The sequence below is a fragment of the Furipterus horrens genome, unplaced genomic scaffold (assembly GCF_987537825.1).
Source record: "Furipterus horrens unplaced genomic scaffold, mFurHor1.1.pri manual_scaffold_6, whole genome shotgun sequence".
Taxonomy (NCBI): domain Eukaryota; kingdom Metazoa; phylum Chordata; class Mammalia; order Chiroptera; family Furipteridae; genus Furipterus; species Furipterus horrens.
The window spans coordinates 42,217,122-42,224,916 of record NW_028327176.1 but is presented as its reverse complement, the minus strand read 5'-3'; the positions used below and the strand labels follow the sequence as shown (position 1 = coordinate 42,224,916).

Here is a 7,795-nt window from a genome sequence, read left to right as displayed (position 1 = left end):
TTACTTTCTCTTCAGTTTTAAAACAAATTCTCATCATTTTAATGGTCAATAGCTTCTGGTAGGCTTAAATTTTTTTTTTTAATTTGGGAAAATATATTAACCACAGACAAGCACAGAGTCTAAAACAATAATAACCTACCACTCAAAATGAACAAATATGAACACTGTCATGCTTGTTTCAAATATTTATATATATTATATAGTTGACCCTTGAACAACAACTGGTTTGAACTGCATGGGTCCACTTATGCGCAGATTATTTGTAGTAAGTACAATAAATGTATTTTCTCTTACGATATTCTTTTTTTCTTTTTTCAGGTTTAATAGGTTTCATAAGTTTACCCCGTAGGTTCCTATTTAAAGCACCCAATATTCTTTGGAAACACCAGACAGACCCAACAGTGGCCAACAGTAAATTTCAGACCAGAAAAGTTTAAAAGTTCAGGTTCTCTGAGCCTTCTGTGTTGCAGAGGCACTTGTCCAAAACTGGTACACTTCTGCAGTTGGGGAACTTTAAATGTGCCAGTGAAAAAGCTTTTTTCCCCTTCAAGGGGAAGAAAAATCATTCCTCAAAACTCAGATCTGGCTGTGAGGTCTTTCGTCCTGGCCCATCTCTTCAGGCTTATTTTTTTTCAGGGGAGCAAGAGAGACGAAAATCTAACCTGAGTTACAAGAAACAGGACAGCGATGGCTATAAAGGAAGTGACCAGGAGCAGCCGAGATGCTCCTTTACGTCCCACATCCAATATACGTGCTTCACAGAAAAACCACCAAAACAACAGGTCCACAAAGTACAAAAGCTGGAATTGCAAAATCCATTCATCCAGGGGTGGTGGAAGGCAGGAAGGGGAGGTGGGAGGGTAAAAGCGTTCAAATCAGCCCAGGCATCGGGGCTGGCAAATGCTAGAAAAGAGCTGCAAAAAAACCTGCGGTCCTTTCAGACTCGTTAAGTGTTAAAAATCCACATATTGGTGTCAGGAAGATCATGCCTTACGTGCACGAGAGACAAAAATCCCAGTTCCTCATAAGTGAATATGCAGAGGGCCCTTGGCAGAGTGGGTCCTGCCTGGTCGGGGAGGTGAAGGAGGAAAGAGCTGCACAGCCTCCTTCCAATCCCTCTCATCCCCTACGGATGGCAGGGGAGTCAGCGGCTGGTAGCAGCCTTCAGTTGGGCAGGAGACGAATGCAGGGAAGGGAACTTCTCTGAAGAGGTTGAGCTACTCAGGGCAGACTGCAGGTAGACCGTCTTGTGGAAGTCTGTTGCTTAAGAAAACCACCGAAGAGAAGAGGCGCAACTGGAAAAGGTAAGCTTTGCCAGGGATCTTTGCTTCATTGGCGCTGATAATGAATAATGGAAAGAAGATAGAGAAGAGGCAGCGACTCATAACGTATGAGGACTGCATTGCTGTGAGGAAAGCCAAGGGCAAATCGAATCCAAAGTAGTAAGGCTAGTTCCCTCTCTCTGTTTGACAACCGCTGGTGCATTTCAATTCCTTTGTTTAACCAACGATATTCAAAGCAGTATAGTGAGTAGAGAAGGGACATATGCAGGAGACTAACCAGCTGACCAACGTGGTAGATGAGAAAGAGACTCACAAACATCCCCTGGATGAGGAAAAGAGCCTGAAGCAGCAGGTTAAAGAGCATGTCAGCAATGATTTTGCTAACACTGGGGAATGGGTGAGGCTTCCTTCCTGATACCTCAAATGCCAGATCAGCTATATCTTGAAACTAAATGGCATCCACAACTTTGCTAAGCACAAACAGGGGGAGCACCCAAAGAGCACTGAAAATTAACGTGAGGAAGAATTCCAGCCATGACCAAATATCTCCATGGAGAGATGGATCACCAATAACTTGGGCAGTTACTGACTGAAGTACAGGAATAAATACTCGATAGAACAAGAGGAGGCTGAACCAGAATACTCTGCCATTCCAAGCGCAGCACTGGAAAATTCTACTAACAATACGTGGCTCACTCTCCTGCTTCCTCTCTATGCTCTGGGTTCTCCATTGTGCCAGGACACTGCCCGCCCTTCTTCGATGCTGCTCCTCTCTCTTTTGCTGAATTCGAACATCAAGCTTCGAGATGGTACAAATTCTCCAGATGGAGTCTTTGATTCCCCTGGCAAGGTCCTGGAGAAAGGTTTTGACACTGTGGGCCACCTCTTCACACCCAAACTACCAACTAATGTAGAGGAGAGAGAAGCATCCCCAAACCTTTCATCATGAAGAACCCGGCAGCTCTGCTGCCCGGCCCAGGCCTGGCTGCAGTCGGGCCAGGCCCCTAGCCCACAGCCGGACACTCGGATCCTCTGCGCCCCACCGCCGGCTGCCGCCCTGGCGCTTCCAGGGCCGAGGCTGCTGCACCCACACTGGGCATGCCTGGGCTGCATGGGACAGTGTAAAGTCGATGGGTGCCGTGCCTCTTATGATATTATTAATGTTTTCTGTAGCTCACTTTATTGAAGAATAGAGTATATAACACATATAACATAAAATATATATTGATTTTATAGTATTGCTAAGGCTTCTGGTCAACAGTAGGCTATTAGTAGTTATGCTTTGGAGGGAATCCAAAGATACACTCAGATTTTTGACTGTGCAGGGGTTGGCACCCTCAGCCCTTGCATTGTTCAAGGGTCATCTACATAGAAAATATTACTAGGAGAGCATAAGATTTGGTTGGGGACTCAAGACCACCACCACCACCAACAACAACAACAAAAAAGCAATGAAAACATGTTACTGCTAAACTGGGGCAATGTCATGAATGTGATATAATTCAGAGAAGAGAGAGAGACCAGCGGAGTGATGGAGGAGACTGGAGCAGAGACATAAAACCAGTGGAAGATTTTGGTAAGCAGCAAAACAAAAGGAGTGGGTCTAGGTGGGCAAACAACATAAACCAAGGCCAGAAATAGAAATGAGCACAATATAGTTATTTCTAAAAGTCTTTCATGTGATCTAATAATATCTTTTGAGCACTATAGTTCAGGTACCATTCTTAGTGCTTTATGTGGAAGTATTACCTCATTTAACACAGCAATATTGTCATGAAGAGCAAACTGCTCAGATCCTTCTTTTCTGTTGCCCTTAAACAAGCTGCCGTCTCTGGGTCTATTTTTCCATCTGTATAAAAAAGTACAGAGAAGGAAAACTCTGATTCCAAAAAACCTCCGCTGCCTTGCGGCATACCTCTTTAGGGGAAAGGCTAAGGGAGTAAACCCCGACAGAAAATCCGGAGCCGGAGTCCCTAAGGCGGTTTGACGTTGTAGTCAACACCGGCAACTCCTGCGGCGCACCTGAAGCCAAGCTGTATTGACTCCGTCTTTCCCTTGGATCCTTCAGCTGCGAAGAGAGGGGGGGTCTGCTGCATGGGCAACAGCAGACCCTCCATATCACCCTGCCCAGGCTCTGTAGCTTCAGCTTCACTGGAGAGGACACTCCAGCGTCATCGCAAGATGTTGATTCAACGCGGGAGGAGACAGATACCGTGTCACTCCCGAGTCGGACTGCACAGCCATTCTCGGCGGTGCAGATAGACTCTTGAGAAGCTACACCATTGTTTCTCGAGACGGACGGCTGCCGACGACGACGACGACGATAAAAAAGTAGATGATAATACTGTCCGGTGCATGAATATATGCATATGGGTAAACAAAGAAGAGACTAAATAAAAAATGATATACCCATTAGCATAAATCGATGGGTAAATGGTAACTGTTTAATTTTTTTGAGGAACTGCCGGAATGCTTTCCAAAGTGGCTGCAACATTTTACATTGTCACCAGCAGAGTATGAGGGTTCCAATTTTGCCAGTCTCTACAAGTCATTTGGTGGCTTTTTCATTATAGCCATTCTACTAGGTGTGAAGTGGTATCTCATTGTGATTTTAATTTGCATATTCCCCCAGATGGCTAATGATGTTGAGCATCTTATAAAGTGCTATTGGCTATTTGTGTATCTTCTTTGGAGAAATGTCTTTTCAAATTCTTTATCATTTTAATAGCCGTGTTGTCTAATTTTTAATGTTGAATTATAAAAGTTCTTTATATATTCTGAAAAGAAGTCCTTTATTAGAGATACTGCTTGTAAAAATTTCTCCCATTCTGTAGGCTGTCTTTTCACTTTCTTAATTATGTTTGTTCTTACATTTAGGTCATCAACTCATTTTGAATCCTTTTTTTTTTTTTTGGTACATGGTGTTAGGTAAGGGTCTGACTTCATTCTTTTCCATGAGGCTATCCAGTTGTCCCAGCACCATTTATAGAAAAGACTATCTTTCCCCATTGAATGATTTTGGACCCTGTTGTTGAAAATCGGTTGGCCAATATAGATGGGTTCATTTCTGGACTCTCAATTCTGTTCCATTGAAACTGAGGAACCTAGTTGGGAGAATTTTGCAGCATTTCATGTAATATATATTCATATCCTCATGCTAGTACTACATTGTCTTAATTCCTGTAGCTCTACAGTAAGATTTTAGAACAGAAAGTGAATTCTCTCTGGTCTTTTTCAAAATTGTTTTGGCTGTTCTGGGTCTCGAGTTTCCATATGCATTTTAGGATTAACTTGTCAATTTCTACAAAGAAGCCAGCTGGGGATTTTGATAGGAATTATGGTGAAACTATGAGGAGTTATGACATCTTAACATTTAGTTTTGTGGTCCATGAACATGAAATGGTCTTTGTATTTATTTAGGTCTTCTTTAATCTTTCAATGATGTTTTGTAATTTTCAGAATGTTTTGCATTTCTTTTGTTAAATTTATTCTTAAGTAAGTTTTATTCTTTTTTTTTCAGATTTAATGTGTTTTATTGATTAAAATATTACATTTGTGCCAATTTCCCTTCCCTCTGCTCCCCTCCACCCGGTGGCCCCCCCTCCCTCCAGTTGTCCCCCCCTTTTAGATTATGTCCATTAGTTGTGCATACAGTTCCTCCCAACCTCTCTCCGTCTATTCCATTCCCTCCTACCTTGATCCCCAATTCCTATATCATCTCCCTCCCTTTCCCCATTCCCCCTCCCTGTTGACCTCCCCCCAATATGCTTCCCGTACCCACAGTTCCTTTTCCACTCTCGTTGCCTATTTAGTTTGCCTTTGTTTCATCTCCCTAGCTTCTGTTTTTTTAAACCAGTCCCTTTAACATCTCATATAACAGTGGTTTGGATCTAATGAACTCTTTCAGTTTTATTTTGTCCTGGAAACACTTTCTCTGTCCTTCTATTCTGAATGACAATTTCGCTGGATAGAGTATTCATGGTTGTAGGTTTTGGATTTTCATTACTTTGAATATTTCTTGCCAGTCCCTTCTTGCCTGTAGGGTCTCCCTTGAGAAGTCAGCTGATAGTCTAATTGGGACCCCTTTGTACATAATTCTTTTCTTCTCTCTTGCTGCTTTTAAGATTCTCTCTTTATCTTTAATTTTTGACATTTTGATTATAATGTGTCTTGGAGTGGTTCTCCCTGGGTCCAGTCTCTTGGGAACTCTCCTTGCTTCCTGGACCTGCAAGTCTATTCCCTTCCCCAAGTCTGGGAAGTTCTCCTTTATTATATTTTCACTCAATTTTTCAAGTTCTAGTTCATCTTCCTCATTCTCTGGCAAACCAATGATTCTTATGTTGGGCCTTTTATAGCTGTCCCAGAGGTTTCTGATCCTCTCATTGTTGCTTCCCATTTCCTCTCGCTGCATTGGTTGACTGCTTGTTCCTTCTCCATATTCCAGTTTGTTGAAATGAACTCTGGATTTTTTCTCACCTTCTATCTCGTATGCGGTTTTGTTCCTTTCGTTATGAAATTTTTTCGCTTCTTTCTTATCTTTTTCCTGCTCTTTTGTGAATTCTGTAAGCCACCTGATAACAATGGCCCAGAACTGAGCCTCTGACAGGTTTCTTATCTGTTCATCTGTCAGGTTCTCTATCTGCTGTCTGGTGAGCTGTGTCACCGGTATTTCTATAGTTGTCTGCCTCATTTTGACAGATGCGTTTTGTTTTCTTGGGCCGGCTGTCGGGGGCAGTGCCTGTGTACTCGTAATGACCCAGCGACCGGCGGGCGCCGTTTGGCGTCACAAATCAGCGACCGGCGCCTGCCTGTCCGCGACCTATTTCGCAGCCCTGTGGTGCTTTCTTTGGGGGCGGGGGTCCAAGATGGATTCACACAGTTATTCAGCTAGGAGACCGGGATCCGTCCTCCCGTCCCCCTGGGCCTCACTGTTCAAGGCGATGCGGCGGCCGCTGTCCCCAGCGCCGGAGTCGCCGGAGTCGCGCACCGCCAGGGGCTTGCGCAGCCGGCTCCGGGTGCGACCGCAAACAGCACTGCCCTCTTTAACTCTTACCTGCCCAAATGGCACCGCTGGTTTATAACTTCATATGTTGGACTTCCGTGTAGTTTTATTTTCTGGAATTTCTAGTTATCCTTTGTTTTGAAGTAGTTGTATTCCTCTCTAGTTGTAGAGGGAGACCTAGCGTGTCCGTCTAAGCCTCCATCTTGGCCGGAAGTCCCTAAGTTTTATTCTTTTTGATGCTATTATAAATAGAATTGTTTTCTTTATTTCATTTTCATATTTTTCATTGCTAGTGTATATAAATAAGTTGATTTTTGTATATTGATCTTGAATCGTGAGATATTGCTGAACTTAATGATATGCTCTAGTAGTTTCTTAGTGGATTTCTTAGAATTTTCTGTCTATAAGATTATGTCATCTGTGAATATAGTTTTACATCTTTTCCAATTTGGATGCATTTAATTTCATTTTCTGGCATGAGAGACACATTGCAAATGAACAAATTAAAAGAAAAATCAGAGTAATAATGTCACATTCGTACAGAAATAAACTGATGATGGGAGGAGAGTGACCTGGGTAGTTACTTAAGATTGAGTACATGGAAATGCGTCCTGAGAGGAAATGAGATTTAACCTAAAATCTGAACGGTAAGAAAAAGTCTTCTAGACAGTGAGAACAGCTAATGTGAAGGGATTGAAAGGTGGGAATGAGCTTACATGTTGGACGAACAGGTAGGCTAGTGTGACTGGAATGTAGTAAGCAAGAGGGGAAAGCAGGCCTGAGAGGCAGCCAGGGACTAGGTTGTGTAGGACTTTGTAAACCTGAGCAATGCAGTTGGATTTTATTCTAGTTTTGATGAAGTGCTGCTAGTGATAGCAGGGGAATGATGTGATCTGATTCACATTTCAAATTCAGTAGTTGCTTTGTTGATAACAGAGGTTGGAGTGGAAACTGGGGAATCTACTTGGGAGACTTCTGCAGCACATCATGTAAAAGATCTGTCTTGGGGTGGTGATAATGGAGATGGAGAGAAGCAAATGGATGTATGTGATGTGCTGATGAATTGGATGTGGGGAGTGAAGGGAAGAGGAATAAGAAATAATTTCCAGATGTTGGCTTGTGCAATGGGTGGGCAATAGTACTAAACTGGGGAAGAATGGGCTCCAACAAACAGGGAGTTGTGGGGGCTGCTGGGGAGATATATCGCAAGGTCTGTTTTGGTTATGTTAAATTGGAGACATGTACTGGTATTTCAAGTACAAAAGCCAAGTAGGCTGTTAGATACACAAAACTAAAACAACAGGAAGTGAACTAGGGTCACTTGTTTTCAGTTTGAGGGAGTGGCCAGTGTGCCAGGAGAGAATATTTCAGGTGATCCAAGGTAAAACTGTTTCAAAAAGGTGTTGGAATGTGTTGATATGCCTGGCCAGACTCCAATCCCAGTGTGTGGATGACTTTACCTCTCTGAATTCACTTCTCCACCTATAAAGTGAGGATAATATCCGATGTG

General features: G+C 43.0%; 1 pseudogene; it reads right to left on the bottom strand.

The window, feature by feature from the left end:
- Window positions 1-226: 226 nt before the first annotated feature.
- LOC150006021 (etoposide-induced protein 2.4 homolog pseudogene) lies at window positions 227-2,383 on the bottom strand (annotated as a pseudogene).
- Between the last annotated feature and the right edge of the window lie 5,412 nt (window positions 2,384-7,795).